Source organism: Opisthocomus hoazin, chromosome 2, assembly GCF_030867145.1.
Source record: "Opisthocomus hoazin isolate bOpiHoa1 chromosome 2, bOpiHoa1.hap1, whole genome shotgun sequence".
NCBI lineage: Eukaryota > Metazoa > Chordata > Aves > Opisthocomiformes > Opisthocomidae > Opisthocomus > Opisthocomus hoazin.
In genome coordinates this window covers 114040710-114064122 of record NC_134415.1, presented here as the reverse complement: position 1 = coordinate 114064122, position 23413 = coordinate 114040710, and positions in this window count along the sequence as shown.

Sequence of the window (23413 nt, the reverse complement as noted above, 5' to 3'; positions counted from 1 at the left end):
TACTGCCCTGCCTAGATCTCTGGGAGGAAAGGTACGGAAATCTGAGAGTGGAATACTGGGGTGTCCCTTTGCTATGTTTTTATTGTGATAAAATTGCATGGCTAACAAAATGGGGATTATTACTAAAGAAATTTGGTAGAAAGGGACCAGACGGGAGTAGAGGGACAGAAGCTTCTCTCTTCTCTTGAAGAAACAAGGGTAGTGATGGCTCCTCTCTTCTTCTTCTTGTGAACCTTGTGTTAATATCTCCTACTCCAAACAATTCACCCTTGTCCCCATTTCCTTTCCCAGTTACTGTCGCACTTTGCATTTCAGTCCTGTGTATGCTGTGTCCTGTCATTCCATTTTTCTTCCCCAAATCAGCATGGATCAATTTCATTCAGCTGAAATCACTCTTGCCAAATTTCAAATGCCCTCTTCTTAGCTAAATCTCATAATCAGTACCCTGTTCCCTCAGTCTTGTCAGATGTCTTTGACATAATCAACTATGCTCTTCTTAAAAATCCCATCATCCCCTGGCTAGTGAGGCGTCAACATCTGTTAGTTTTTCCTCTGACATTTCCGATGATTCCTCAAATCTTTCCTTTGATAGTTTCTTTGCATTGATTATCCCTTAATAAGACTCACTCTTTTTTTCTCAATCTCCTTTCCTTCTGCATTGCATTTCTGACTAACACATGCAAAAACCAACTACTGTTTCTTTGCAAGTGACTCACAGACAGAGCTCTCCTTCAAATTTCTCTCCTTTTCTACCAACAGAAAAATCTCAGCTATTGCACTGTGTCTTTGTGGATGCCTACAAGTCTTTTTAAAGGTCAGCCTGAGTAAAAACCAAGTTCTAGCTCTTTAATTATCCACTTATTTTTTCCTTCATCACTGTGACATCATCCTCCTTGTCACTGATAGAATTCAGTGTTCTTTTACACTTGGGCCCATCTCCATGTTCTGCCATGCAGGGTACGGCTAGGTCTTGTGGATGCTTTCCTGGAACATCTTTAAGCTGTGTAAGGTGTGTTCTTTCTCATTGTTCCACATTCTGAAAACTCTTGTCCAGACACTTTTCATTACATCTTCATTCCTAATTAATTCCAAAATCCTTAATGTCAGTTAATACTAACATCACTTCAGAGATACAGTTTTGCCCTTTTATATCTATCCTCTCTCTTCTGCTGTAAAGATAATTTCCATAGAATCTTGCTTTGACCATGTGAAGGAAATTATAGATCAGAGGATTAACTTCCTATGTTGATTCTTTTTATCCCATTATTTTCTGTTATTTTGATTCAGGTATTACTTTTATTTTTTCCTTGGGTAGTCAACTCTAGAGTAGGAACTTTCCATGTTTCCACCTTTGCTCAACCCATAATATACCATGGCTTACTTCCATACTTTATCACAGTGATAATATACAAAACAGTCAGACAGCTCAGATAGGTGACTTTATATACACACCCTTCTTATGAAGCACTTGCAGAACTGCTCAGTTCTTTCAGCTGTTCATAAATATGTCAGAAAAACGTTTTCATGGGACAAATATTGATGAAATAAATTGTTATTACTTTGGAGCATTTCTTTTGGCTCGAGTAATGCAGTAGGAAAATGTATCTGCCAATTTGATCCTAACAAATAAGCAAACTAAGTCAAGAAGCAAATTAGATGGGAAAGTTGCAGGATTAATCAGACCACAGTTCAGTCAATCTCATCAGCCTTAGAAATCCTACATTCAGAAATGAGCACTTCCCTATGTCTGAATGTGGCGCGGAGTCTACTTTTTTACTAGAGTCACAGACAACTTCCTTAAAATAAAGAAGATGTAAGAGAACAAAGAAGGAAATAAAAATAGTAAATAGTACATGGTAAAAGAAAGGAAAATAACTAGTCTTAAGCAGAGAATAAGAAATAGCTTGGCAATTTGTTTGGTGTGATACAGCAATTACTGTGCTAAATTAAATGCATTAACCAACCAAACGCCCTGAGTGGCTGAATCCATGTTGTAGTCAATTCGACATAAGTGAGATCTTCTCAATTGCACCAGCATTTTATATTTGCAGAAGTCACATTTCGTGTCATTCTATATTGGAACCTGAGGGCCATTTTTTCCCAACTAGAGATGAAGATATGAATAAAACACATCTACCATTTTACCAGCTAGTGGTGTATATATTCCCAGAAACATAACATCCATCTGTTTTTCTTGTACTCTCACTGTGTCTGATACCAAGTTGGATAGATAAACAGTTATCTTGAAGTGTTTTTCCATAGTCCCAGATGTGTGAAATTTCAACTAGCTCTGATAATTGGCTTTTCTATATTGTTTCTATGAACCATGATGTATAGCATCTAATCTTTATAAATCACATCTAAAGTGAAAATTTCAAAATCCACTGATTAAAATGGTTTATATTTATTAGGAGCTGAATTGCAGTTTTCTACAGACAGAAGTGCACCTGGGATAAAAAGCTAGTTACACAGCGACTGTCACATCTAATGTTAAAAAATAAGAAATATTGGGGCAGGACACTTTTTGTAATGATTAGTCTTTGTAGGATCTGTAGCAGCATGGTTGGAATTGCCCATCATACTAATATGGGAATGATTTCCTCAGGGAAAAAACGGTTGTGTTCCCAAGAAAAATACTTCTTTCTGTTTTTACCTTGCGCTTTCCCTCTTCCAGTAGTGTTCAATCAAATACTCTTTCTCCCCTCACTCCAGGGACATTTGGAAGACATAGACTGCTGAAAGAGTGCCGAAGAATCACACCTTCAATGCATGGAGAGGTCCAGAGATGCCTTGCAGGGACATCATCTATCCAGAGCACAGTTTTTTAAGTGTTCCCCACATTTGGTGGATGAAAAGCTGGACATGAGCCAACAATGTGTGCTTGCAGCCCAGAAAGCCAGCCATATCCTGGGCTGCATCAAAAGCAGCGTGGCAAGCAGGTCGAGGGAGGGGATTCTGCCCTTCTGCTCTGCTCTCGTGAGAACCCACCAGGAGTCCTGCGTCCAGCTCTTGAGCCCTCAGCACAGGAAAGGCAGAGACCTTTTGGAGCGGGTCCAGAGGAGGGCCACAAAAATGACCAAAGGGATGGAACAGCTCTGCTGTGAGGAAAGGCTGAGAGAGTGGGGGCTGGGGCTGGGGCTGCAACTCTCAGCCTGGAGAAGAGAAGGCTCTGGGGAGACCATATAGCAGCCTTCAAGTACCTGAAGGGGGCCTGCAAGAAAGCTGGAGGGGGACTTTTCACAACAACATGTAGGGATAAAACAAGCGGTAACAGCTTTAAACTAAAAGAGGGTAGATTTAGACTAGATATAAGGAAGAAATTCTTTACTATGAGGGTGATGAGGCACTGGAACAGGTTGCCCAGAGAAGTTGTGGATGCTCCATCCCTGGAGCTGTTCAGGGCCAGGTTGCACGGGGCTTTGAGCAACATGATGTAGTGGAAGGTGTCCCAGCCCATGGCAGGGGGATTGAAACTAGACAATCTTTAAGGTCCCTTCCAACCCAAACCATTCTATTGTTTTGTGATTCTATGATTAATGCTTAGGTCCTTGCAAAGACCTTCTGAGCTTTGTCACATCAAGGTCTCCTTGAACTAAATCCAACTCTCTATTTTAATTATTTACTTACTATTTTTTCTTTCAGATCAATGACCCAAATGCTCAGTTCTTCGCCTATGCTGTCTGTAATGTAGTGTAGCATAGGCCCGCTACAAGCTGATGCAATAGCAGGCATGGTCAGCAAGCACAGTCAGTTCGTGCTAGGCAGAGAAGTGGAGACTCTGCTGCAGACTGGTTTTAGTGAGCTGTTGAACAGGACAAAGCATGAAAAAGCCATTGCTACTCATCGCTTCTGAACAAATCCCGTCTCTTGCCCCCTAGTATTACAGAGGCTCAGGAGAAGCCGAACAATCCCTGGAGAACATGGCAGGGGGAGGGAGAAGAAAGACTGAAAAAGTTTTGGTTGTTCAGCCTGGAGAAGAGAAGGCTCCAGGGAGACCTCATTGTGGCCTTTCAGTACTTAAAGGCAGTTTATAAGAAAGATGGCGACAAACTTCTTAGTAGGGTCTGTTGCGATAGGAGAAGGGGTAATGGTTTTAAACTAAAAGAGGGTAGATTTCCTGCCTTTCTTTAATCCCTGTGAACTTTAAAATTTACAGCCTCATTCTACTGTTTGTAACTTTGCATCTTGGGAAAAATGTGGGGTTATACTGATGCCCTGCTGGTGCAAATCAAACTTCTCATAATGTCAAAGAAGGAATGTGAGTTGATGTACTGTGGCTACAGGGCTACAACATCTCTACTTACAGGAGGTAAAAAGAAAAATACATACAGATTTTACTGTCTGCTAGTAGTCAGCACAGGAAAATAGAGGGCCCTACATAGTTTTACGTGAATTCATTTGTCCTCCACTCCAAACAAGTTCTGTTGCAATCCTCAGTTAAATGAAATAAAACCAAGACAGACTTGAGGAAAGCCCCGAGACAATCCCTAAGAATTTAGAGATTGCTCATGTTTTCTGAGAGCTCAGATTATTAGCAGATACTATTATGTAGTAATCAATGTTTCCGCTCTCTACAAGAGAGCGGAAAAGGAAGGACTGCCAAAAAAGCCAAAACAAAAAAAGAAACCCAAAAAAGAAAAACTCAGGAAGTCAGTTTCTGAGTATTTTGGTAAATATATTTAATAATATAAGAGCCACTGTTTCCAGCAGGTCTTAGGGTATGATTTAGGTTTTCTTCTTTATTTGACGGACAGTAGACAATTATTTTAACAAAGCAGTGTGTCTAATTGTGTACCACACCCTATTGGACTCAGTGTTTCTTGAATGTAACAGGAAATCTTCAGTCTGTAAAGCTGTAGAGGAACAGAATTTTTGCCCATGGGCTGCTGAAAATGATAGTTTTTGGAATTGTAAGTTTCAAACCAAAACCTCTTCTGGAGTGTTTAAGAGTGCACAGATACACAGATCAGGAAACTGATATTGTGAATTCGCTAATGACACATATGCACACAACTTGAACATAATGCAGGTTGCAAAAGCAGATGTTCAGCCTGTTGGCGGGTTGCATGCAACGGCATACTGGGTGTGACCTGGGTTTACATGTGTTTTTAATAGATGAGTCTTTATAAACTGATTCCAATGCATGCACATCATGTGGAAGATAATTCCTTAGTGCTTCAGTTGAAAAAGTGTGTTATTTTCAGTAAAAGGGAATGAAGTGTTGCTCTCCACCAAACTACACTTTGTTTATCTGACCTCTATTACAGATGGTTTAATGGGAAAAGAGCGACAGGTTAATTATTCTCCTTATACTGAGGATTCTTTTGCACATTCAATTTTTTATTAGTCTGAAACAGAAGTTACTTTTATCACCAAAATTTTTATGTAACTGAACAAACCTGTCTTTATAAGATGGACATAACATTTCAGGGCTTTTAATCATGCTTGGCTGGAAATTAGCCCATCCTTTCTGAAACAGCCCTGAACACGAGGTGGATTTCTTTTTTTTTCAAAAATAGAAAGTTCCACTTCTTCTAACTATGATTTTGAATATTAAGGAATTCATATCAGTTATTCACTGCTAACTGTAAACTTGTGGGGCAGGAAATGATCTGTGTTTTTTACAGTGCCTATGTATGTGAATGAATTGTCCAGATACTACTGCAATACAATAATATAATGAAGTGATAATACAATGAGCTAGAGCCATCCTTATGTCACTGAAATCTGTTTAAAGCATTTTCAAATTGCATTCAGAAATCAGGCACTACATGGGATGTAGCACTGCTGTAGAAAAAGGTAATCATCAGGAGACTTTTCCTCATCTTGATATACGGTCACACTTTGGAATACATCCCTTTGGAACTGATACTTTTGCTGCTCTAACTCTTTTCTTCTCTCTTCTGCATCTATTTAGCTGTTTAGGAGCCTGGATGTTTGCAGCGGGTCTAGTACAACTGTGTCCAGTTTCTGTCGAAGTTTCTTGATCACAATATGGTAATTACTACTTAAGGCAGGAGGAACGTTGTGTGAGACATACTGTCCTGGTTTCAGCTGGGACAGAGTTAATTTTCCTCCCAGTAGCTGCTGTGTTTTGGATTTGGTATGAGAAGAATGTTGATAACACTGATGGTTTTACTTGTTAAGAAATCCAGGAGTTTTCCTAGTTTCTCACATTCAGCTAATGTGCAGGTGTGCAGGAGCTTGGAGGAAGCACAGCCAGACATATAGCCCAGCTGACCAATGGAAATATTCCATACCACAGACGTCATGCTTAGTTTATGAATGGGGGTTGGCTGGGGGAAGGAATCGTGTCTTTTCTGGACATTTGAACTTTTCCATGAGTTCAGTGTTTTTCCATGAGTATGGTGAGTTCTGCAAAATTTGTGAGTTTGGTGAAATCCATGAAACATGTGAGCTCCAGGAAACCTGTGGGTTCTGCAATCACTGCTTGGGTACTTGCTATGCAACTGGTCATTGGGCGGTGAGAAAAATTGTATTGTGTATAGCTTATTTTGCATATTCATTATTATTATTAGTAGTAGCAGCAGTAGCAGCGTTAGTATTTTCTTTGTTGTCTTATTAAACTGTCTTTACCTCTATCCACGAGTTTTATCTTTTGTCCATTTCTCCTCCCCATCCCTCTGTGGGGGAAGGGGAGAGGTGAGCGAGTAGCTGTTGGGAGCTAGTTGTTGGCTGCTGGGTTAAATCACAACAAATATTCATAGATTATAGCCAGATCACTATTGGGTGTCAAGCCTGTTCAGGCTGGCCAGTTACTAAATGGCTGGGCTTGCAGTTTCCATGTCATGTTCTCAGCTAATCTTTGAGCAAAATTCCATGAACCTCCTTGTGCAAATGAACTATGTTTTTCTTTGTACAAAGATGACTACTAATATGGAGTTGCAAATGTCACGTAATGAAGTTGTTCCTGAGGACATATGACATAAAGAATTTTGAGCAATACAAAAGAAAAGTTAATGGGGAAATGAGAGACAGAAAGATATTACTTGGAAGGCTTTCAGCTGTTTTGTAGAACGGTCCTGTGAACAAATGCTCACTTGAAAGAGAAAAATCTATCAGTATGACTTAAAAGAGAATTATTAAAGAGTATAGCTGTTATGTTCTGCAGAACTTTAGAGGTGGAAACTGTAATGGTTTCTTATTTTACCCTAGGAGATGTCAGTTAATCAAAAAATCACACACACTAAATAACAAGGTTCATTTTTGTCTTAATTTGCAAGAAAAGTAGGGAAGTTAGCTTGGGAAAAATCAATAACAATAATATGCTACGATGCCTATAGTCACCCATATGTCAATTTAGCTTTCACAATGAAAGAAACTTCAAAGTTGCAAACTCTTAGCCACCTGAAATACACTGCAATTAAAACAGAGGACCAAGTAAAGAGTTTGGCTTGATCTATGTGCGTTATTTTTACTGTAGTCTCAAATATCCCCAAATTAGGACCATATCCCAGTTGTGCTAAAAGCTGCACAAAACCACAGAAAAACAGGAAACTTTGGGAAAAAAAAAAAGTTAATAGCAAGTGTCTTGCAATCCTTCCCCACCATCTTCTTTCTTATCAACAGTAGCTACTGTTCTGCAAGCTTTCCTTTATGTAAATGTCTGTAAATTTTGGAACAGGGCTGGATGTTGCTACACTTTCTGTGTCCATACTAGGGCTCAAAGTAGGACCAGGGCTAGTGTTCATATTGCTGAACTCCATAGCCTTGGCTGGACTGTCTCCTGACAATGATCCCTGGCACTAAACCATGGCTGGGGATTGCCTAAAGGAGATGCCAGCTAGGCATGGACAAAAATTGTTCCAGAGATGTGTCAGGACTTTAAAATGATGCATGATGTCTTTGGCACTGTTTCATTTACTGCTGGAGATGTAGCAAAGTGTCTGAGGCATTGCCCTGCTCTGAGTGCATTCCTGTGCCGTGTGGGTGGGAGCATGAGACACACTCTGGTGTCTGCAGTCCTAGACATCTTATCCTCTTCCTTGTCCTCCCTTCAGGAAGTCTGCTTGCAATGGAAAAGTACTGATGGTAGGTTCAGGAAGGAGTTATATCTCTGCCAGTGAAGCCCTGGGTATTCCAGCACTGCCAAAGAAGAATATTTAGACAAGTGGACAGAAGGGTTTAGTGATCTGGTATTGCTTGTGTTGCACATGTTGAATTATATTTGTAGTCCCCAGCTCTCAGGCCGGGAGTAATGTTCCCTCTGCGTTGTGATTTCCTACCAGGCAAGACCTGTGCACACACCATATTCCCCTGCTATCCACACTCAGGGCTCTAGGAAAGAAGAAATCTGACAGAAAGGAATCCTGGTGACCTCTAAGCAGATTTTATAATCTGGCCTATCAGGATATGAGGGCTGCAGGGCACGCTGTGGGATCCCCATAGTAAAGACAGAACCTTCTAAGCATAGCTTCCAGAGATAATTATCCTCCAGGTACCATGTGCCAGTGGTAATGTGTTAGTCTGATATCATCAATGAAATGTGCCAAATCAAAAGTTGAGAGGAAGCGCATGTTGTCACTGAACAAAATTTTCAACCTTCAGATTATTTCTAAATGATTCTGAACATTGCTAGAGGCAATCTATGTACTTGCTTAAAAATTTTTATACTTTTAAAATACTGAACATCCTGCAGTGCCTTTGTTAACAGTAACTGAAAAGATGAACTAAAAATGTGCCTATATAATGCTTGATTCAGTCTAAATGAAATTTTAAATATGCAAGCCCTAATCAAGCTTAACATAGCTCTGGACAGCTACAGGCAGTGCAGTAGTAAACATTAGTAATTGATTTCCATGATTTGTATAGACTATTGCGACAGAAAAGTGGGACTGTGATTTCAAGTTACTTCAGTTCTCCCTTGGAACTACTCTTAATACCAATCAGTTTCCATCCTCCTACTTTATTAGCATAATATAATCAATACTGGTAAGGCATGCCTTGTTATGTATAATTTTCTCTCTATATATATTTTTTTCCTTATTATGAGAATGTAGGATGTCTAATGAAGCATCGTAGGTGCAAAACCAGAAATAATCCCACTAACAAATATCACAAGAGTCCATAAAGTTGATTTAGAAGCACATTGTGAACACAACTAATGCCTTTTTCCACTTTGATATTATTCTGTGGAAGGATCTAGAAGACAGTAGATAATTCTTCTGAAAGCATTTTTTCCTCTTTTGATGTTTTTCCAGAAGGTTGGGGGAGGTGATCCTTCCCCTCTGCTCAGCCCTGGCAAGACACATCTGGAGTGCTGGGTCCATTGCTGGGTTCCCCAGTACAAAGGAGACATGGACATACTGGAGTGAGTCCAGTAAAGGGCCATGAACAGGATGAAGGGATTGGAGCATCTGATATAGGAAGACAGGCTGAGAGAGCTGGAACTGATCAGCCTGGAGCCAGGTGCTTCTCAGTGGTGTCGTTAAAGGATGACAAGAAATGGGCACAAACTGAAATAAAGGAAATACAATTTAAACATAAGAAAAACTTTTTTACTGTAAAGGGTGGTTGAGCAGTGGAACAGGTTGCAGAGTCTCCATCCTTGGAATTATTCAGAACTGACTAGACATGGTGTTGGGCAGCCTACTCTACTTGATTCTTCTGTGAGCATCAGGGTTGAACGAGACAATCTTCAAAGTTGTCTTCCAGCCTCAACTATTCTGTGATTCTGTAAAACTGATTTAAATGAGACTCCCAGCAGTCAAGGGTGGGATTTATTCCTCCTTGTGACACTGACGTTTTAGCCCTGAAACAAAATAACATACCTCTTGCAGTTCTTGTATAGTTCCATAATCCTACTGAATGGTCTTATATTGCCAGTTTATAATTTGCCTTTTTAGGACTCCATGGTAAATACAGTACATGCACATACAGAGTCTACATCTAGGCTAGCAAATTAATCATGTGGTTCTCTGGCACTGAGGCAAACTGGAATGAAACGACTGGTATTCACACTGTTCAACTCTCCTACCTTCCAAACAGGATGGCCCCATCCCAACTGCCTACTGGAGTGGTCCTTGGCCAGTGCTCACTCCTGCACCATGCCCAGGAATTGTCTGGGATGGGGCTTATTGGCCTGGACCAGAAATGTACTGGGACCATTGTGACAATTTAACAGTGTAAGTAAGTGATCAGTTGCCAGCCCTTGGGAACGTTTCCCGGTACTGCATAATTTGTAAATGTAGAGTTACCCATACAGACCTGTTTTCTGCTTTTTAAACATTGTTGTCTTTACTTGAAAAATAAAGGATAAAATTCTATTGATTTAGTAACCCCCCCCCCTCCCCAGTTAAAGCAAAAAATGCAATCCCTATCCTCCTTTCCATGCTACAGGCCAACAGTTTCATGGTCTGGATCATTCTTCAGGTTTATGCAGCAGTCTCCTTGGGAGGCTTTTTGGAGATCAGGACCCTTTCCCTAGATGAGTTTTCTCCAGAATGACAGAGTTTTTTCTCTCTGAACCAGGACATCTTATCTTGAATTTTGCTGGTTCCTCAATGCACTCAAGCTCACTCCTCATTCCCACCAGGAATGACTGAGTTCCCAGCTCTTCCTGTCCTCTGCCTGGAAACTTCCTGTGCGGGCCCATTTTATATGTCCTTGCTGGTGCCATGACTTCTTTGTTCTGCCTCTGGAAATTCTGCACTTAGAGGGTTTTTTCCTTGCAAATTAACTGGCTTCCTGATTTAGGCTTTCTCCTTTGCACACTAACTGTCTAATGAATATAGCTATTAATTGCCTTCTATTGTACCCATCAGTCAGGTGGGGATTTTATGGAGCAGTGGTTCTCAACCTTTTTTAATCCATAGAAAATGTAACTGTTTTAAAAAGAATCAAAAGATGTCTTAAGCCTTTCAAAAAATATACATGGATCATCTTACACAGGACTACCATAACAGCTCTTATTTGCAAATAAAAAACAGTTAAGCTAAAATAAACATCCCTTCATGACTTTTATTTTCTTCCATTTATTTGTTTGTCTGGATGAAAACATATATGCATATATTTTTCCCTTCCCTAAACTCAGATGCACTACTATGATGAATTACCTTCTGATGTCCTGTGGACAATCAGTGACCAAAGACTGGAAGAAAATTTTTTAGAATAGTTGGAATAAAAATAAAAAAATCCACATGTGCTGGGAGTATTGAACTGAATGTTGTACATGAGAACACAACTGTGTGTCTAAAGATATTTTGAAGTCCATAAGCGTAAATAATGGCCCATGGGACTATTTAAAAAGAAGTAAAACAGGTAAAGGTAAAGGTAAAGGGAATGAGAAAGAGAAAGGGAAAGGGAAACGGAAAGGGAAAGAGGAAAGATGGGGGAGATCATAATAGGTAGTAGTTTTTTACACAGTTGAGATAGTATCTTTACTTTGTAGGTGTGCGTCTCTGTACAAATTGCATGTGTACAGGCAAACAAATATTTACGTGCAGAACTGAAAATATCAATGAGTATATTTCAGGCAGTTTTTCAAAAATCTGATTCAATATGGTTATCAATAGTAGCTTGGAACAAAACTTACTTCCTCTAGATTCTAGGTTAAAATTTGCTTGACGAATGTTGTTTGTGAATATGTCCTTGCATTATAACCTCTATTTGATGTAATCATATTTGTAGCCTTTGTGGCAATTTGGGTGTTCTTGGCATGGTATTTATGGCACCTAAAGATCTAAATTTGTTCCCATTTATTCTTCTTAGCTTTAAGTTAGCTTGCAGGTTTCTGTCTCTGTTTCTCGTATCCTTTAATTTCCAGGCTTCTTTTCTAGAGAAAAAGGATTTGTGTACACCTTTGGGATAACTAAGCTTGAAGCTGAAAACATTTAGCATTTCCCTTAACACAGAAAACATGAAATGTGGCATTCCGTTCTTAAAGTTGGATACTCTTGGGATATAGAATCATAGAATCATAGAATCATAGAAAGTTTTGGGTTGGAAGGGACCCCTAGAGGTCATCTAGTCCAACACCCCCACAGCGAGCAGGGACACCGTTAACTAGATCAGGTTGCTCAGAGCCCTGTCCAACCTGGGCTTGAATGTTTCCAGGGATGGGGCCTCCACTGCCTCTCTGGGCAACCCGTTCCAGTGTTTCACAACCTTCATTGGAAAGAATTTCTTCCTTATATCCAGTCTAAACCTACCCTGTTTTAGTTTAAAACCATTACCCCTCGTCCTGTCACTGCTGTCTCTACTAAAAAGATTGTCCCCATCTTTCCTATAGGCTCCCTTTAAGTACTGAAAGGTTGCAATCAGGTCTCCCCGCAGCCTTCTCCAGGCTGAACAAGCCCAACTCTCTCAGCCTGTCCTCATAGGATAGGTGCTCCAGCCCTCGGACCATTTTTGTAGCCCTCCTTTGGACCCGCTCCAACAGTTCCATGTCCTTCTTGGGCTGAGGGCTCCAGAGCTGAACGCAGTACTCCAGGTGAGGTCTCACCAGAGCAGAGTAGAGGGGCAGAATTACCTCTCTCGACCTGCTGGCCATGCTTCTCCTGATGCAGCCCAGGACACGGTTGGCCCTCTGGGCTGCCAGCGCACATTGCCGGCTCATGTCCAGCCTTTCATCTATCAGTAACCCCAAGTCCCTCTCAGCAGAGCTGCTCTCGATCCTTTCATCCCCCAGCCTGTATTGATAGCGGGGATTACCCCGACCCAGGTGTAGGACCTTGCACTTGGCCGTGTTGAACCTCATGAGGTTCACACAGGCCCACCTCTCCAGCTTGTCCAGGTCCCTCTGGGTGGCATCCCATCCTTCTGGTGTCTCGACCGTACCACTCAGCTTGGTGTCATCTGCAAGCTTGCTGAGGGTACACTCGATGTCGCTGTCCATGTCATTGATAAATATATTGAACAGCATCGGTCCCAGTACGGACCCCTGAGGGACTCCACTGGTCACTGGTCTCCATCTGGACATTGAGCCGTTGACCACTACCCTTTGGCTGCGACCATCCAACCAATTCCTTATCCACTGAACGGTCCACCCATCAAATCCATGGCTCTCCAATTTAGAGAGAAGGATGTTGTGGGGGACCGTGTCAAAGGCTTTACAAAAATCCAGGTAGATGACATCCATAGGTTTTCCCTTGTCCACCCTTGTTGTTACACCATCATAGAAAGCCACTAGGTTGGTGAGGCAGGACTTGCCGTTGGTGAAGCCATGCTGGCTGTCTCGAATCACCTCCATGGCCTCCATGTGCCTTAGCATATCTTCTAGGAGGATCTGTTCCATGATCTTCCCAGGCACAGAGGTAAGGCTGACAGGTCGGTAGTTCCCAGGGTCTTCCTTTCTACCCTTTTTGAAAAGGGGCACAATGTTTCCCTTTTTCCAGTCACTGGGAACTTCCCCTGACTGCCATGACTTTTCATATATCACGGAGAGTGGCTTGGCAACTACGTCAGCCAGTTCCCTCAGGACTCTGGGATGCATCTCATCAGGTCCCATGGACTTCTGTACATTTAGGTTCCTCAGGAGGTCCCGAACCTGGTCTTCACTTACAGCTGGAGGGATTTTACCCTCCTGGTCTCCTTCATGACATTCATGGACTCGGGAGGGGTGAGGAGAGAGGTTGCCAGTGAAGACTGAGGAAAAAGAGTTGTTGAGTACCTCAGCTTTCTCCTCATCTGCTGTTGCCAGTTCACCGGTCTCGCTCATGAGCGTGGGTACGCGTTCTTTGACCATCTTTTTCCGGCTGACATACCTGTAAAAGCCCTTCTTGTTATTTTTCACATCCCTTGCCAAGTTCAGCTCCAGCTGTGCCTTGGCCTTCCTGACCCCTTCCCTACAAAACCGGGCAGCTTCCCTATACTCTTCCAAGGAAGCAAGTCCCTGCTTCCACTGCCTGTGCAGTTCCTTCTTCTTCCTTAGTGTGACCAGCATCTCTTGCCTCAGCCATGCCGGTCTCTTCCCTTCTCTGCCCGACTTCTTACACTTGGGGATCGAGAGCTCTTGCGCTCTGTGGAATACATCCTTAATGACCTGCCAGCTCTGTTCTGTTCCCTTGTCCCTGAGGACTGTTTCCCAGGGAGTTCTTCTGACTATCTCCTTGAAGAGCTGGAATTTTGCCCTCCTAAAATTTAGGGTCCTGACTATGCTCTTCATTATTCCCATTTCCCTCCGTAGCATTAGTACGGAGGTCTATATGAAGGTCCTCACCTACGTCCAGTCCACCAAAAACAGGTGATTCTTGTAAGTTTCATGGGGATGAAGGTTGGGAAGTCAGCAGATTTTCTGAGATACAGGTTGTGGGAGATGAGACTGTTATAGTTTAATATTCTGTAGACAGTACTATGTGATACTGCTTCAAGTATGTTCACTGACCTGGTCAGTGAGGTGAAGTTGCGGAATAACCATGATGTGAATAACTATAGGAAGCCAGCAGATCAAAGAGCTATCCACTGTTTAAAAAGCTCTTCTCAGGAGAGAAAGGGGTGGAGAATGGGGTCAGTTCTTAGACATCGATCCTGTTGAGAAAAGACAGTGATGGAAGATAAGGGATCCTTTGGTGAAGGAAACACAAAGTTGTTGTTTTTTCTTGTAGAGTGTGCTCAGTGATCTTCTTTATTCTCCACCAAAATCAAAACTTCTGTTGTATTCTCGGTGTCTTCAGGCCTTACATGTCTAATTTACCTGCATTTTTAATATTATTTATCTTGGTACCAGGAAGTTTGGTGTCAACCCATTAGGCGGATAAACGCTAAAAGTGTTCTGCCTATGGAAGAATGACGCAGTGTGGTTTTGTACAAAGACAGAGCCTCAGTTTCTTGCTGCCTAGGTTCACATATTCTCTGACTTGTACCTTCATTTCCTCTACATACGGGTGAAAAGGTCCGAGAAAAGAAACTGTGTTGTCAGAGGATCTGTTAGCAAACCCCCAGTATAGCTACACAAAATGATCAGCAGCTGTAACACAATTAAATGCAGCAATTTCACAGTACACTACTGCTCACCAGAGAGTATATACTGATATTCGCCGAGTAGTCAGCCAAACCATTTTGTACCAGCGCTTGCAAACTTCTCCTTAGGAATATTTAACTTTTGGCTAGAGGTCCTCAAACACAAGGGGAAGATGAGAGGGAAGAGAAAAAGCAAAGGAACATAGTGCAACGAGAGCCAATTAGTAAGTAAATCCAGTCTGTCTCTTGAACATGAAGTAATAGCTTCACAGGTGTGCACAGAAAAAGCTGGAGTTATAACATAACTAGAAGGTTAACTATTTAAAAGGTCATCTCAAGGAACATTTAGATTAGGGTAGCCTTTCTTCTTCAGTTCAAAGCTCCTGCTGCTGGTTTATGAGTCCAAAGTGAGGAACCAAGCTATTCCTTGTTAAATGTGATTGTTTTAATAGCTAAGCCATTTCTAACTTTGCTTTTATAGATAGCATGGCTCTAGTCTCTGCTGATCTGAATGCTCTTTTGCTTACCCATATGTGTCTGTGTCATAAAAGCAACTATTTGGCTACCAGTTACTGGGGTGAGGAAATAAAACTCCCAAAATAGTCTATTGCAAAGCTGAGGTTATACGTTTCCCACTGATGCATTCAGTATTAGACTTACTAGGAAATATCTTTATTCTAATAAATGGTTTTCAAAACAATAAACAACATTCATACAAACTTCTGATCATGTGAAAGAAAATGTAAAAACCCACCTTTGTTTATTAACTTCCTTTTATAGCTGAAACTCCATATCTTACCTATGTTTATATACTGCGATTTTTGTCTTACCCATCAGCCAGATAATTAATCTCAGGAAGGCTCATCACAAAATTTGAAAAGCAGGACTCCTACATTTCCCAATCAGTATTAGTGAAAAATACCATTTAAAGTCATGTATCTTCTGTTCACGTATCTCCTGCTGGAATCACTTACTGGCAGTCATTTTGCAAACACGGGACTCAGAGGATCATATAATATTTGTGCAAATGACAAATGTCTTCATAATGGATATTGTTAAATTCTCCTGTGCTTACTGTCCCTTAGCATACACTGTCTAGGACTGCAACTTTCTGCAAAGACAAATCTTTTGCCTGTGGTTATGTGGCATAGCACCATATACAAAGAAAAAGACATAAGAGCCCAGATCACTGCAGATTTCTGTTGGTTCATTTTAGTTGTCTGAGGCAGATGCAAACCAGTAACCTCTTAAAACTTGTCAGAGCCTTGATTGCATCAGTGGTGCTCAACTGCTGCTTAATCGACACACTTTACGACATTCTGAACATCACATGGACCAGGAGTCACAATCCTGTATCTCGGGAGGTGAAACACCAGTAGACAGGGGTTTCTCTCCCTAATTTTGTTCCTGTAGTGTCCTTGTTCTATAATCACTTGTTTCTGTAAATAAATCACATAACACTCACTTCCCAATAAACTGGTATTTACCAGCCCGAGGTTATCAACACTCTGGTTTTTCCTCATTTCTTTATGTCCATATGCTAAAGCCCTAGTATAAATCTTATTTTGTTCTTTACAGACCTCTGTTTCAGTTCATTTTAAGTGACTAATTTGCCTAAATAGCCTTCAGTTTGCCTTGGAACTTTTTCAGCTGATCATGGTAAGAAAATAAAAGAATGTATATGATCTATTTAAATAATTGCCCCTAACATCTCTAAAACTATGCAGAATATTTTTCTAAGCAGCAATAATGCCTAGTACTTATTTTCTGCCTATTTTTGTCCTTTGTCCTCATTTCTGTAACTGAGCCCACTGTCATCTGGTAGAAATATTTACCAGTTGGATCTGAATTGGTCTGGTAACAGTGAGAACACATCTGGAGTCTAGACTCAGCGGCTCTATGGGCAGGGTCATATCTCTGTGCTACATCAGCCCCAGCGCCTATTTCTGTTTACATAGGTGGTGTGCAGCATCATCTGTTTCAGCTGTCAGACACCGCCAGCCCCCTGCCCCTGCTCCCCCCAGCTGCCCAGGGACCGACACCCTCCCCTTCTCCCTGACCCTCTGTCATCCCACCACTATCAGCTGGAGACAGGAAGCCGGGACCTCTGGCACGCACAATGGGAGAGGAGGGGGGAAGAAAATCCCTGGAACCCATAAACAGGAGAAGGCTGCATCAAATAGGCAAGGGACAGAGTAATCTCTTGGCACACGGGGAATTGTGCTCTAAATCCTTTATAAACTCTTTTAATTTGATTTTTTTTTCTTTTCCTAATTAGAAGTGTATGCTTAAACCCCTTGGACTTCAATACTAGAAAGTGTCCTAATATGTTTTTCTGAATACTGCTGCTGACCTCAAGGAAGGAACTAAAACAAGCTTAGAAATTGTATCACAATACAATATGTAGTCACAAGAGGTTGCTAGGACAAGAATTTTGTCTCATAACAGCCCTGAGGTACTTGAATTTCTGTAATGTCTGACGTCGTGTGTGTGTGTGTGTGTTAGTATGCAAGTCAGGATATTCTGGGATAAAAAGCATTGTACATAAATGCTTCATTATTGCTTCTTGAAAACCTTATGACAGAGTTTTCTTGTCATCACTCTTTGCAAAAATGAACCAGTCCCAAAGAGCAGGAACTATCTCATCCGAATAATGTTACGCACAGAGAGGATCACATATTAACGTGATGCCCACTTCTAGAGTCCGATAGAGAAGCTGCACAGCGCACCTCCAGGGCTTTATCATGGGAAGGTATGTACCGCTTGAGCTAATCATTCAGACTGCTGGTGAGAGAGAGGGAACACCTCATATCTTCTGTGGATTGACGCAGTATGGCACTTCGAACACTCTCTTAACAACGACTTGTGGTATATTACTGTTGCTCTTAAAAAGATGAGCAAATATTTATAAGTACAAAATGGTGGTGTCTCTGTTTCATTCCACGATGTGCAAACAAGTCCCATTAATGCTAAGAGGAATTCTGTTCACAAGAGAAGAATAATAGACCAATTTATACAATCACATTGCTATCAGTAAACATCATCTCTTCTGTGTATACTTGGAGCTAATCTGCTTGAATGGGAACAAACATAATTTTAATAAAAGGGAGCAGTGTGCTTGATAGTCTACTGTTTTTCACATCATCAGCAAAATGAGAAACTAAGCTTTAGATCTGGGCTAGATTCTGTCATCGTCACTAAGAGTTGTATTATATTCTTCAATATAATGGAGCTGCATAAAGTTAATGAGCTAAAAAAGGGCTTGCGAAGTATTTTGGTATTGGCGATGTGGCAAAAATCAGAAATAATCTCGCTTGACTCTCCATCTCCAGAACAGTTTGCAGAGCAAACAATATTTTTATTTTTTTTAAAATACTTTTTTTCTCATAAACTCTGAATAAAATTTTGAAAAGTGAGGCTTGTTGGCTCAATTCAGCACATGTTGAAGATGGTGTTAATTTTAACTTTAATTGGAGCAAAGCTTAGCTAATGCTAAGTATTTTTGAGAATGCCTCAACAACACTTTAAAAGTACAACTTTTCAAAATACATTTTTTTCCAATAAAATTGTGTTTTATTCAAAGTTGAGAGCCAAAAATTATCAAGTCTTTGAAAGACCTGTGTATCTGGTTTGAGTTTTTCTTTCAAACACATTGGTTTGGAGACACCGAAAAAACAAAGCTTTCTGGATCGTCCATAAACAAGAAAATTTAATTCACATCATGTATCATGGCTGTTGGATGTATTATTTTCCTGTATAAAAAGGGTCAAAATTGCATTAAATTGAGCATGTTTTTATCAAACATCATATCATTACATTGTTTCCATGAATTTCCATGATAATTCCACTTGGGTGTGTTAAGCAGGCACTCAAAAATTACAGAAAGTAAAAGGAGAAGAGTTTAAAAATATTCTTTTGAAATTGATACATTTATAACTTTAGTTGATATATGATAACATGTAGAGCTAGCTCAAGGAATATGGTTCGGTTCACAGAACATACTTGTGATGCAGATCTCAAGTTATTATGAAATTCAGATAAATGCTCATTCCTTAAGATAATTTTAATATCACTGAAAACATTGCCAGACTAAGGGATAAAAAAAATTGGTTGCCACCAGAAAACGAAGAAGAATGTGTTTGGAATTGATCGTTTAACTTAGTCAACTGTATTCATCCAGCCATTGCAGATGGTGTTAAATGCATCACAGGTAAAATGTGATTAACAGTGGTATTTGACCAGAAGTGCTCAGTGGATATAGAAATATCAATCCACTAATTCTCATCTTCTATCTATTGCTTTTGCTACTGACAAGTATGAAAAGCTCTTAAGATCAAAACCAGCACGTCTACCTTTCAGTGAACGAAGGAAGACATCTTTCCTTCCTGCTTTCCTAGATATTACAAGTAACACTACATTTGCTTTTCCTTTGCAAACAGCAATTTTTCACTCTTTACCTTTCCTCCCCCTTGTCCTATGACAGAGAAACTCAGAAAAGTAAGAAATACGTTGTACTTTTTGAATGCACATTGAATGGAGGTGTTAGAAGAACATACATATTTACAGCATCTCTCCGAATAATCTCGAGGTTGGGAAAATACACTTTGAAATGTATGAAGGCAAATTTTTCGTCTGGCATGGTCAGATTTTCTGTGCTTGACGCTGAAAAGGGGCCAAATTTTCTTAAGTACTCATGGATCTTTGCAGTCCTCATTGCAATATCTGTGGACAGTTTTTTTAGAAAGGTTGGCATATAGGGTGCAATCAATGCCAAAAAGCCTAGCAACCTGTTTTGGCAATAAAAAGGAAACTGAGAAGTTTAGAAATCTAAGATTGCGGACCTGTTAGAAAGTATATAATGGATATTTTGAGTAGCAATAAAAAGTTACCTTCCTTGGTTTGCAACTTCCTAGAAAAAGTCTGTCTTTAAAAAAATTGAGTTAAAATTATCCTATAGGAGTAGAGGTGTTATGAAATTACTAAAATTAAAATTCCAAACCAGAAAACACTAAGTAACATTTCCTCAGGATTAACCACTTTGTTGTGGAACTGCTCAGTCATGATACGGGAACCTCTGTGATCTGTCTTCAATGAGTGAGCTCAGGTAACACGACTGCAGCTCTCAAATATTTGGAGAGCATTCAGGAGACACAAAGTGAATGGACAGAGAATATGCCCTGAGTTTCAGGCATTCTGCTGATGCAGCTGACCACCTTCAGTCAAGACATTCTGTCAAAGACCTTGCCCTGATGTTCTAACATCACCTTCATACCCATGTGTATTTTTTCACAGGCTGTTTTGAGCAACATCAGGGTAAGCCACACAAGGGAACAGGTCAGTGGGAGGGAGCTATCATTGTTTAGTTTTTAGGAAAAAAGGATTACAATAAAAATCTGACGAAACTGAAAGCTTTGAAAGAATAGCCATGAGCAGTCTAATTGCACAACATTTAATGGTCTCATTTGATCAAAGTCAAAAGAATCCAAAACAATTGTAATGAATGGTGGGAAACAGTGACTTTCTAACTTGATGGTCGTGGCATAGTAGGCACGCTTATTTCTAGGCCACTGTTGCAAATCTGGCTCAACTAACAAGGGTGGAAAATCTAGCTGTGTAAGAATTGTTTATTCTCACAAATATGAAATGACTCAGAGATCTCAGTCAGATTTCTGTGGGTAAATCCCTGTGTATTTAAACCTATCACCACAACGGACAGCACACGGCATTTGACACCCACCCCACACAATAAGTGGGACACAGGGACAGTATTAGCATGGTGACTCCCAGAAGTAATCATTATACTTCAGGTTTTTGCTCAGTCTGGCAAAAGTGGAGAGAAACTTGAAGTTGGAGCACCCAAAAGGAATGAGCTTCCCAAAAGACTTCAGAATTCATTGTTAGTCTGGCAATTTCTACTGTGGATAAATTCATAAAATGGAGAGGAGGGTCATGAAGACAGTGGATGTGGCCACAATTTTGGCCTGCTATAGAAAGTATGCAACCAGATGTGGAAGTTAATGTAGGAAAGAAACACTGAAGGAGTATAAACAGATGGCATATAAAATAAGACCTTTCTGTCTTGTATTTATGAAGAAGTCACATGTAAGAAAATGAACTTCTAAGAACCCACTGTGAGCAATGAAATAGGAGAGTCTGAAAGAATGAGTCTGGGACTGATCCTATTAAATAAACTCCAGTGTCAAAGAGCATCATGGGATGTATTGCTCAAGAACAATAAATCCTATCACAAAGATTTCTGCCTCCAAGACTTAGTATCTACAGTATGCTGCACTTACTGCTGGATCAGCTTTAGCCTGCAGACTGGCTGATAGTACTTTGAAAAATAGGAATTTTTTTGGTCATTGCTTCCACTGAAAAGTCCCACTTTCCATCAAAACCTTTTTAAATTCATTACTTTTCAATCAACCTGACACTTTACTGTGTACAGTTTTCCCTTAGGATTCCCTTTGCAATTGTAACATTTATACCAGTAAAGGGTCCTCGTCCAGAGACCTTGCTCTCTAAGTAAATAATCCACCAAAAAGTATTAGTTTATTATGAATTACAAAGGAATATAATGTTTCTACCACTACATTATGAAAAAAAAAAATCATGAAATTCAATAAGAATTCAAATCATGGGGGAGGCCTTGCTTTTACATTTGCATGCATGTGGATGCTGCTGTAGGGACTGAAAATGCACTTTTGTAACTTGCAGGCCAAAATGAACCCACAGCTTTTTTAGTTTCACTGATAACAGTATCAGAAGAGAGACATTTACTTTGCATTTCTTTGCTTATATTTGACTCCTTTAACTACATATATTCTGAAGGAAGAATTATACTTGTGGTAGAAATTCTTTGTTAAAATAGTATGTCAATTATTACAAAGTTGTATTTGCTTTGGAAATGAATTGCTATCTCACATATGCTCACTCCAGGTTCTGAGTTGAAAAAGGTAGTAAATATGCTGCACGAAGAATGACCATGAAAATAAAGCAAACAAACAAACAAAAGATCTGGACATAATTATCTAGTTCATTTTTTACTTTCCTCAGTGACTAAACACAAAACATCCCAATTTTACATACTCCACAGATTTTGCTGTTTGTACCAAATTGCAACAATTAAAAAAAAATCTAAATCCTGCAATAGATGTAAAACACAAGCCAGTAATACAGGACATATGTTACAGCAATGTTGACACTTGAACTCTTAATGGAATTTTACATTTGAAATTCTATAATTTATTCATTTTCTACTGATTGAACACAATGAGCTCCTCATGGTTTCTAGACTTTGTCCAGAAATGAATTAGATATGAATGACTCTTTGACTCTCAGAGATAGCACTTTTATGTAAAATTTTTTGGGGCATTTAAAAAAAAAAAACAGCAGATGTGCAGGAAGGAGAGGAACTGAAAATGAACAAGAGCTGAAATCTTTTGTTTTATCTTTTGAAAGAGGGAAATGTCATACATCACAGAAGGCTATACAGATATCGAAGAGAAAGAGGTGGAAATGCTAAATACAGGGAAAGTTTCCTGGTTTACAAAGTATTCTTGCAACAGCACGTCAGAATCAATATTATGTAGTGTCTCACTTGTATATGTAAAAACTATTTTGATGACAGAAATTTGGATTGAAAGTCGGCTGGAGCACAATGAAGTTGTTTCTTTAAAAAACTGTTCTTATTCCTTTTATGATGAGCAGGATATATGAAATCTTAAGTGCAATGACCATTAACTTGAATGCAATACTAACTTCAAAGTTTATTCTTGCTAGGCTAAAGAATACCTTCTTAGTTATTATTTCAGTCTCATGACACCAACCAACCTAAAACTTGACCTTGCTTCAAAGAAGATTAAAATCCTAGCCCCTGAAGTCAGTAGAGTTTTGTTAGTGACCGAAATGGGCTTCAGCTCTCTCAGGGAAAAGACTTGGAGGATAATGGTCTGGATGAAATGACTTCCCAGGACGTCCTAACTCTTGGGTCTGGTGTGTGTTAAACCTGTATCCTCACTGTGTGTTGGAAGGACCCCCAAGGAAGGATCATGTCACACACAGAATCACAGAATGGCTGAGGTTGGCGGGGACCTCTAGAGGTCATCCAGTCATCTGATCCTAGAGCAGGTTGCCCAGGACCACGTCCTGACAGCTTTTGAGTATCTCCAGAGCTGGAGATTCCACAACCTCTCTGGGCAACCTGTTCCAGTGCTCAGTCACACTCACAGTAAAAAAGTTTCCTTGTGTTCAGATGACACCTCTTGTGTTTCAGTTATTGCCTGTTTCCTCCTGTCACTGTGTCCAGACACTTCATATAGAAACCATTTAAGAAGTGTCTGAAAAACAGGAAAGAAAGGTCTGACCAGAGCCCCCACATGCAGAACAGGCACGTAGGGCTGCAAAGCAAGCCTTGGTAAGCATGGCCTTACAGCCCTGACAGCCATGTCTGTATTTGTGGTGGGAGTCTTGCTCATCCTGATGCCTCACAGTG